The sequence below is a fragment of the Podarcis tiliguerta genome (assembly GCF_965153285.1).
Source record: "Podarcis tiliguerta genome assembly, chromosome: 2".
NCBI classification, from domain to species: domain Eukaryota; kingdom Metazoa; phylum Chordata; class Lepidosauria; order Squamata; family Lacertidae; genus Podarcis; species Podarcis tiliguerta.
In genome coordinates, this window is record NC_139535.1 from 101462983 (window position 1) to 101472491 (window position 9509).

Genomic DNA, 9509 nt, shown 5'->3' on the forward strand with positions numbered 1-9509 from the left:
CAGAGAACATGGTTGTAATCCCTTTGGTGGAGGAGCTCCCAGGGGCTTCGTCTAGAAACCTGGCAGGGACTTGATCTGATGTGGGTTTGTCAGCCCATAGGGATGAGCAGCCAGGGCAAGCAGGTGTCGTCTGCCGCTTGGATGAAGCGCAGGTAGGTCAGGAAGGCAAAGGGGTACCCACCGTGCTTGGATTTGTATGTGCAGAGATGAGCTCTGTAGAGCTAGTCCCCCCTGAGCAAGCCAGCAGACGGACAGCGGGATTAACAAATGGGATGAGTTTTCTCTTCTGGTCCTGTGCTCTCGGAGGGAAGGGATTAGCGAAGGCGGCATCTGCCATTCCTGCAGAGCTGCAGCCGAAAAGTTGTGACGTGGATGATTCCGCATACAAATAGTACTAAGTGTCCCTGGCTCGCGCTTGAACAGCATTGGTTGGGGTACAGCTGCTAGAACCAGGAGCGGTATTTATTCTAGGAGGGGAAAGGGGAATCTCCCCCATATTAATAGGAAGCTTTTAATTTTGAATATTTTTAACAAGATTTTTTTATTTTTATGGATTTAGGACAAATCTTGTGCTTGGTTGTCATGATAAAAAAAAATCAGTTTGGACATGCTCACCGCAAAAGAAACACCCAAAAAACCCCACAGAGAGAGATATTTAAATTTTCAATTATTTAAATTTTAGAACTGGGAAAGGACATAAACATACACATTCAGAATGTCACATAGTGACTACCATTCTACCTCTCCAATCCGAAATAGATATTTTTAAAGAAATATTCTATTCTATTTTTCCTGCTTTCCTTTTTTTTCTTTTTTCCATGTTCTTACTGTATTTAGATCAATGTTTTCATTTTGCACAAAAAACTGGTATTAAGCTTTGTTTTTCTCTTTATAAATCCTAATAAAATTATTTTTAAGAAGAAAAAATAATAACAACCACCAACACTGGATATCCTATCCATTATAGCAGGCATAGGCAAACTCAGCCCTCCAGATGTTTTGGACTACAACTCCCATCATCCCTAGCTAACAGGACCAGTGGTCAGGGATGATGGGAATTGTAGTCTCAAAACATCTGGAGGGGCAAATTTGCCTATGCCTGCATTATAGGGACCACATGCGAAGGAGATAAGAGCACTAAAAGCACTAGAGGCATGTCTCTGAGCTGAACCGTGTCCCTGTCTAAAAGGCTGCCTGATGTGGGTCAGATTTGGGGCCCAAATATCTCTGTGGTTCAGGTGCCCAGATTTGTCTTGAGACCCTAGCACAGGGGTAGGCAACCTAAGGCCCATGGGCTGGATGTGGCCCAATTGCCTTCTCAATCCGGCTCATGGATGGTCCGGGAATCGGTGTGTTTTTACATGAGTAGAATGTGTCCTTTTATTTAAAATGCATCTCTGGGTTATTTGTGGGGCATAGGAATTCGTTCATTTATTGTTTTCAAAATATAGTCTGGCCCACCACATGGTATGAGGGACGGTGGACCGGCCCACGGCTGGAAAAGGTTGCTGACCCCTGCCCTAGCAGATGGAGATGAAGGGTTTATAGGAAGTGGGAAGGGAAAGTAAACAGTTCAAGGCTCTTGCTATCGGGAAAGAGGCAGGACGGATCTTGACCAATCACTTAAAGAGTCAAAGGGCATCAAAGCATCTCATAAAATTAGAGAACAACTAGACTCATCCAATAAATGAGCAACTGTAACTATTAATAAATAATGTCCCGACCCTAAATCAATTATTGGTCACTGGGCTCAGAGAAATGCTTGGCTAATTGGGTCAATGATGTGAAGTCAGTCAGTGGTTTCTCAGACCTCTTTTTCCCACGGACTTCTTGAAAATTGCTGAGGGTCTTTGTGGACCACTTAATGATTTCTCTGCCTCTGGTAGCAATTGTAACGTGCTATGCTAGCTGCTGCACCATCTTTAATTGCGTTTTGATGGCTTCTTTCATTTCTTATATATTTTATAAGTGCCAGGCAATATATAAGAAACAAACAATCAAAAGGCTATCAAAAATCAATGGGAGTGTTTAATGCAATGGATGTGCCATCTGCCATGTTCAGTCGCAAATCCAAAGACCAGCTGAACGAAGCTTGAGGCCACAGTTTGGGAACCCCTGAGGTAAGTTATGATGTCTGATAATGGCTGCTGCTTGGGTAGCAGCTTCGGCCTCATCTTCTTGGCTGGTCGGAGCTCACTTTACTTTCTGCTGCCTACTCTTAATTGGTTTGTTCCCTTCTCTCTTTTTCCTTCTTTGCCAGACCACTCCCTCTCCAGTTTTTCACCGCCTCTTCTCTTCTCCTCTTCCAAGCACCGCACCAAAATTTCTCTCCCTAATTGACTCTCACTCTTCTTTAACCCCATTTAACACCTGTCCCAATTGCAGAGATTGCAATCCGAGATGCTAGGAGCAGGTCTTACCATGACATTACCATGTTCTTCCCTCATTTTGCCAGTGATGAAAGACATACTGCATGACCGTGTCTCCTCAGAATCTGATGGGGCTTACTCCTTGGTAAGTGTGTACAGTGGTACCTCGGTTTAAGAACAGTCCGGTTTAAGAACGATCCAGTTTAAGAACGATTCAGTTTACAAACTCCACAAAACCAGAAATAGTGTTCCGGTTGGAGAACTTTACCTTGGTCTAAGAACAGAATCCAAACAGTGGAAGGGCACCGGCAGCGGGAGGCCTCATTAGGGAAAGCGGGTCTCAGTTTAAGGACAGTTTTGGTTTAAGAACGGACTTCTGGAACGAATTAAGTTCATAAACCAAGGTACCACTGTACAAGAGTACAGTTTTAAGGTAGCTGTGTAGGGTAAGTCTACAGGGTGAGTTGTTTTTTGTTTTTATTTATTTATTTATTTATTTATTTATTATGATGATGATGATGATGATGATGACCACATTTTTCTGTGTATAAGATGGCCCAATGTATAAGGTAACCCCTATTTTTTTGAACCCAAAATTAAGAAATCGGTATTTCTTGAGGTTTTTGAGCTTCTGGGGGGGGGGAGGTCACCACCACTAATTACCCACTTGCCACAGCTGCCGATCGCCCACTCGCTGCCGCCAATCACCCGCCTGTCCCCCCCTCTACATTCACTATCCATGTATAATACAACCCCAAAATTTTGCTTGATTTTTTTTTAGCAAAAAACATCATCTTATACACAGGAAAATACGGTGTTATTATTATTAACATTTATATGCTGCTTTCCCCCACCCCCACCCCATGGCAGTTGCTCAAAGTGGCTTACAAATATAAAACCAAGAACAAAAGTGACAGGGGTCCATCTATCAAAACACAAATTAGCAAACTAAACACAGCAGCAAAATACAACAGTTAAACCCCTGCAAACTACGTATCTGCAAGAGCATAATATTTATCTAGAAAACAAAACCCCACAGTATATGCAAACAGGGGCTCTCCCACAAACCCACCCCCCCCCACACCCCACTTTCACTTTTTAGTGGGTTTATATGTGCCAGAGTTCTAGGTCCAATTCCATGATCTGACCTGCCTATCTTGCATTGCCTTGGGCACAATTCTTAGCCACCCGATACGGTGGTTCTCTGTTTGCCCTTGGAACAAGGATGATAAAAGGATGACGTCCTTCTAGCTTTGCAGTCTGATTAAAATGCATGTGCATTGGGGAAGAAGTCACACAGAGATCCATGGGACTCACTAGGTCAGGCAAGCTGGAGTTTGTTGTTGTTGAGTCGTTTAGCCGTGTCCAACTCTTCGTGACCCCATGGACCAGAGCACCTGTCTTCCACTGCCTCCCGCAGTTTGGCCAAACTCATGCTAGTAGCTTCGAGAACACTGTCCAACCATCTCGTCCTCTGCCGTTCCCTTCTCCTTGTGCCCTCCATCTTTCCCAACATCAGGGTCTTTTCCAGGGAGTCTTCTCTTCTCATGAGGTGGCCAAAGTATTGGAGTCTCAGCTTCAGGATCTGTCCTTCCAGTGAGCACTCAGGGCTGGTTTCCTTCAGAATGGAGAGGTTTGATCTTCTTGCGGTCCATGTTACTCTCAAGAGTCTCCTCCAGTACCATAATTCAAAAGCATCAATTCTTTGGCGATCAGCCTTCTTTATGGTCCAGCTCTCGCTTCCATACATCACTACTGGGAAAAAGCTGGAGGTATTGTATATTAAAACGTTCAAGGCCGAATTCCTAAGCTCGGCTCTCGCAGGAAAGATATGCAAGACCATTAAACTACAGAATTCAGCCACTAGAGGGCATCCCTTTATTTTCAGACTGCTTTGACTTGCCTAGATTTCCGTAATTTAAAAATAAGATATGCTTCCCTAGGTGAGATTCACGTGTTCTTTATTGCCTGCCCAACATGAGGCAGGCAGAGAGCATGACCTGTTATAAGATTCTGCCTGGAAATTGCCAGATTTCTTAACTTTTGTCAATACTTGGCATTTATCTGGCACCATTTGGGGGCACGAAGCATTTCACAAATTATCTCAGGAATTCTCACATAGATAGGGCTCTGAGGCTGTTCCGATTCTGACAAGGGCCCATTGCATCTTGTGAGGCTGCACCACCTTTGCAGCCTCAGTTCCATATCTGTGAAATGGGTTCAATGGGGATCTGCCAGGATGTGATGAGCGTTACAAAATATTGTTTGTGAAGGTGTCAAAAGTTTCCCTATAATGTTGGGAATACAAGCCAGTAGTTTAAAATAACTAAGTTTACTATGGACATATTTTGTATTGGACAAATATTTATTAGTACCCAATATTTTCCTAAGGAGCATTATATACTACAGTGGTACAGTGGGTTACATACGCTTCAGGTTACATACGCTTCAGGTTACAGACTCCGCTAACTCAGAAATAGTACCTCGGGTTAAGAACTTTGCCTCAGGATGAGAACAGAAATCGTGCGGCGGCAGCAGCAGGAGCCCCTATTAGCTAAAGTGGTGCTTCAGGTTAAGAACAGACCTCTGGAACGAATTAGATACTTAACCCGAGGTACCACTGTACCGCGGGTCTCTGATCCAAATTTTGGCCTAATCACTACAATAATACCTCCGCAAACGTCCGCCTTGTCTAGCATCCATTCCAGCGAATGTCTGCAGCAAACCCGGAAGTACCGGAACAGGTTACTTCTGGGTTTGTCGCTCGCGCATGCACAGAAGCGCTAAATCGCAAGCACAAACCGCTCCGCGTGCGCGTGCAGACGCTTTGCCATGCGTCCTTTTCAGCTAGCGGCCAGGGCTCTGTACCTGAAGCATTACAACCAATTCAGGACTTCCTTCAAATCGGCTTCCCAAGAATTGCTGGGAGCAGCTGAAGTTGTGCGTCGGCAGAACAGCAGGGCATAATTGCAAAAAGCAAATGTTGGTGTTAGATGGAATCCCAGAAGGTGCAAAGGAGTTGGCTTTTGCTTTGGCCCATACTCATGTGCATATTCTCAAAAAGATCTAGGGACAATTCAGAACTCATTATTCTCCCCCTGTTCGTACTTTCTAAGAGACAGTCCTTTTCACAAGGCATTTTTGCTGCTGAGATACCAAAGTATACTGGTAGAACAGCATCTGTTTACCTCCGGCGCCTGTAGGGTAAAAATGCTGTCACTAGTTATTTTATTGTTCTTTATATTCCGAAGCCTAATAGAAGTATTTGCAATGCCGCGTGCTGCCTAGCCAACACAAATTTGTTACAGTCAGGCTTGCGGTTGTTCAGAGGTTGCAGAAAACATTTGCTAAGTTTATTTTAGAGCGAGATGTTAAGATGTCACTATACCTGATTTTTTATTGATTATAGTCCACCTCTTATAAAACCAGGAGAAAAAATGTGTATCGTTTTGTGGATGCTAGCGGTTTAAACACAAATACAGGGATAGGGAGAGAGAGAGACTAAGACTGCTGATAACATGGTTTTTGTCTTCTTTTATTTATAGTATAATTGTTGTAATGACATACTGGTTTAAACAATAAATACTGGAGAGAAACATACTAAGTAGAGAGTTCCAACATGTGGGTCATGAGATGCATAGCATTAATGGCCGGATCTTTAACCAGCAGAAGACCATCTTTTTCTTCATCTTTTTACAATCTACAGTGACTGGAGACTTAAATTCAGAGGGCCTTTTCATGGCAGCTTTTCATCCAACAGCAGAAAGGCCTAGGATTCTGTTGCCCCCACTTTTTTTTTAAAAAAAGTAAAAAAGCAAGAGGCCACAGGAAACCAAAATTTGGAGGTGGGGAAACACACACACATGCAAAACACTAAATGGATCCCCTACTTTACATTTCCAAAAAGTAGTTTTACACCATGGGTGGAACCCAACACCCCACAATGGCGAATGTCTCATCAGCACAAACACTAACCTTGCCAGATGGAATTATCTGGGGGGCCCCATTTTTTGTGGGGGCCTCCCCTCTCCTGAATCGCCCCCCCCCAGTCAATATTGGAAGATGCCAGGGGAGGGGAAAGTCCTGTTGCACAAGCTCACGCCCTCGTACAAGGCTTGTGCTGATGTTGCTTCTTAGGTGAACCCCACCCTATATTTTAAAGTGTGCATCATATAAGAGAGATTGCTTGTGCGTACGCTCAGGGAGGGGAGGGAAAACAACGCATGCATTCTCTAGCTGAAGCTTTTACAAATGGTCTGGGGAGAGGCAGGCTTAGCCGCCCTGCGATTTCTCTGATGAATAACAATTTGTGCTTTTTTTTTTTTAAACTGATGGTTTCCAGCAACCGTCTGAATGCTTATATACAAGACCAGGCAAGTTTACCTTCTCACTCCCTCCCTCCCACCCACCCACCCGCATCCTGATTTTATTTTCACTTATTTACAAAGCACTTTTACATAGAGAAACGGCAGATCAAACTGGGGGCCAGGCAGGCGATGAAGTTAAGCAGTGGGCAGCGTGGAGATCACCTTTGGAACATGAGTTTTCCATGTTAGGTGGACGGGTCCTTCATTGGATGCTTGCTATGAAGGGCTGGTACCCATCACCACAACATCCGCATCCCTCGAATACACAATAGAAACATCCTGTCTCCTAGCATGGTTGGTGGGTGTTCAAGGGGATCATAGCAGACAGCAGAGCTTTGTGGAGGTACTAAGCCTCTGTCTCCCCATGTTTTAGCGTAAGACAAAGGCACAATAAGTTCTCTCGCTGGATTACAAACACCTCCCCTTTCCCAAGCCAGCCCCTTGCAAAATAATTTTAAGTTTCCCCAGGAGACACGCTATTTCCTTTCTTAAACCCGGCCCTTCCCTCCTGATTCATCCAGAATCTCTGTCCCAGCTTTGATGGGGACGAAAGTCTGCTACTTAGAACCGAGCCCTACTCTCCGAATTCCGTTTCTTGAGAGCCATGGGATTAGACTTTCTTTGTACGGCAGGCAAGCTATGGTGCGGAGGAAAACTGTCCCACGCCATGGGGTTTCTAGGAGACGGAGCTGGGCTACGGGCACTTAAGAGGTGATGGGCTGGTTCCCCTCGCTCCCTTGCTGCCAACGCTTCTCTCTCTGGGTGAATTCAAGGACGTAACTGATACGGGAGGAAGCCAAAGGATGCACCTCACAAACACCCCTAATAAGCCAGGGCTAAGCCTCCAGTACCCCCTACCCCTTTTGCATCCAAGATAGTTGGATAATCTCCAGAGGAGTCACTTAGTGACTAAAGCACCTTCTTTCTGCGTGTTCCCTTCCCCCAGGGTTCAATTCCTTGGTGCAACAGTGGTTGGGAAGACACTCAAAGCCACTGGCAGCGATATGGCTTGGGGGCGTCTCTCTCCAGTCCCATTGCCATGGCTCCATAGATTGCAGGTGGGTACACAGTCGAGAGAGCACCAGGGTTTGTCCCTGGAGGACCTGGAAGGCAGAGGGGAAGATAGGACCCAGGGGGAATCCTGCCATTCCTCCTGGCTTTGTGGGGTTGGCAGAGCTCAGCGAGGATGCCAGCTTAAAGGCACTACCAGCTGGAGAAATTCCACTCTGCTTTCTGTGAAGCTCTCTGCTGGTGGCTTTAAGGGGCCCCGGAAGGAAGGCAGGAAGGGCCCCAGAATAGTTTCAAGGGGAATTAAGGCTGTTTATGTTTTCCGTCAACCCAGGCCAAAACTCAGGATGGCAGGATCTCAATATTACTGCTGTGTTGCTAATAACATAATTGATGCAATTAGAAGCAAATTAGCTCTACGCTTGGCAGCATTAGAGAACATGCCAAATACAGAGGAGGGAAAGAAAGAGAGACAGAGACAGAGAGATGGATGAAGCTCAGAAAGGCACCTCTGTTCCCGGTGTACAGCAAACCAGAGCGCTTTAGAAAGCGGTGGGGGTGGCGATGATGGCTTGGCCCCATAGCTTGTTAAAAAAAACCCAAAACACTCAGAGAGAAAGTCCAGCAAGCTGTTAAAGCCACATGGCCACTTTGCGCAGAATATGGCTGCTTCAAATGCGGAAACAGCTTGCTGGGATACAGCCCTCAAACAGAGGCATACGCAGTTTCCATCTCTAGTCCTCATGGAGGTGAAGGAAAGCCACTGAGCGGATTCTGGCAACAGAGGAGCGTAGTTACAAATGGCTTTAAATGCATCGTCCCAGGCAAGGGATTCTGGGCCCCTCCTTTTAAGGAGAGGCTCAGGCCATCAGGGGTGCGAAGGGGAGAAAGGGCATTTAATAACCCTTCCTATCTCCTGTCCTCTTCCCCTGCTGAAAGATCACCCTCGTCCTAAATGGGCAGCTGGGGCTTTTTGCATTCAGCCGCATAAGAGTGCACAGCCTCGTTCACAGGGTGAAACTCAGCAATAGCTTCTTCAGCTGGGGAGCCAGGGGCCTTTCAGATGTTGCAACTCCAGCTCCCATCAGCCCCAGCCATTGCTGTCCATAGCCAAGGCTGATGGGAACTGTAGTCCAGCAGCATCTGGGAGACTTCTAGTTTTCTGCCTAGAATAATGGCATGCATGAAGATTCCCACGCCATCTACGGTTCTTACAAAAAGGTAGAGAGGCGAGATCAGAGAGATGAGGACCTAGTTGTACGCATCCCACCCTCCTGGCTAACAGTGATAGGCACTCTTAATCTAGGGAGATGACCTCAAGGGACGTATTTGAAATGAAGGAATTTCGGGTCCATATAGCAAAATCCGGAAGGAAGGAAAGGCCTGGCAGCATGGAATGGTATGCAGCAATGGTGTGCCGAATGAAGGGGAGCAGCCACTGGATAGACCCCGCTAAAAAGGCTGAAGAATTCAAGGTCCCCAAATTATTTCCCAAAGAGGGCAATGAAGCAAGGGAACCAGATCAGAGCACCGGGTGGAAAGAGGAGACTTATGAAATGCAAACTCGCTGTACCCAACAGTGAGGCTCTAAACGCAACAGTTATACTCGCCAAACTATTCAACGCTGTTTTATAGGAGAGCTAATCACGTTCACAGCGTGCCAAGCAATGCTCTGTAGCCTTCCGAGTCCCCTTCCATAAAGCCAGACTCTGCATAGACTCTGCCCTACGAGGAACATTCTGGTGGCTTCGTCAGAATCGGAGGC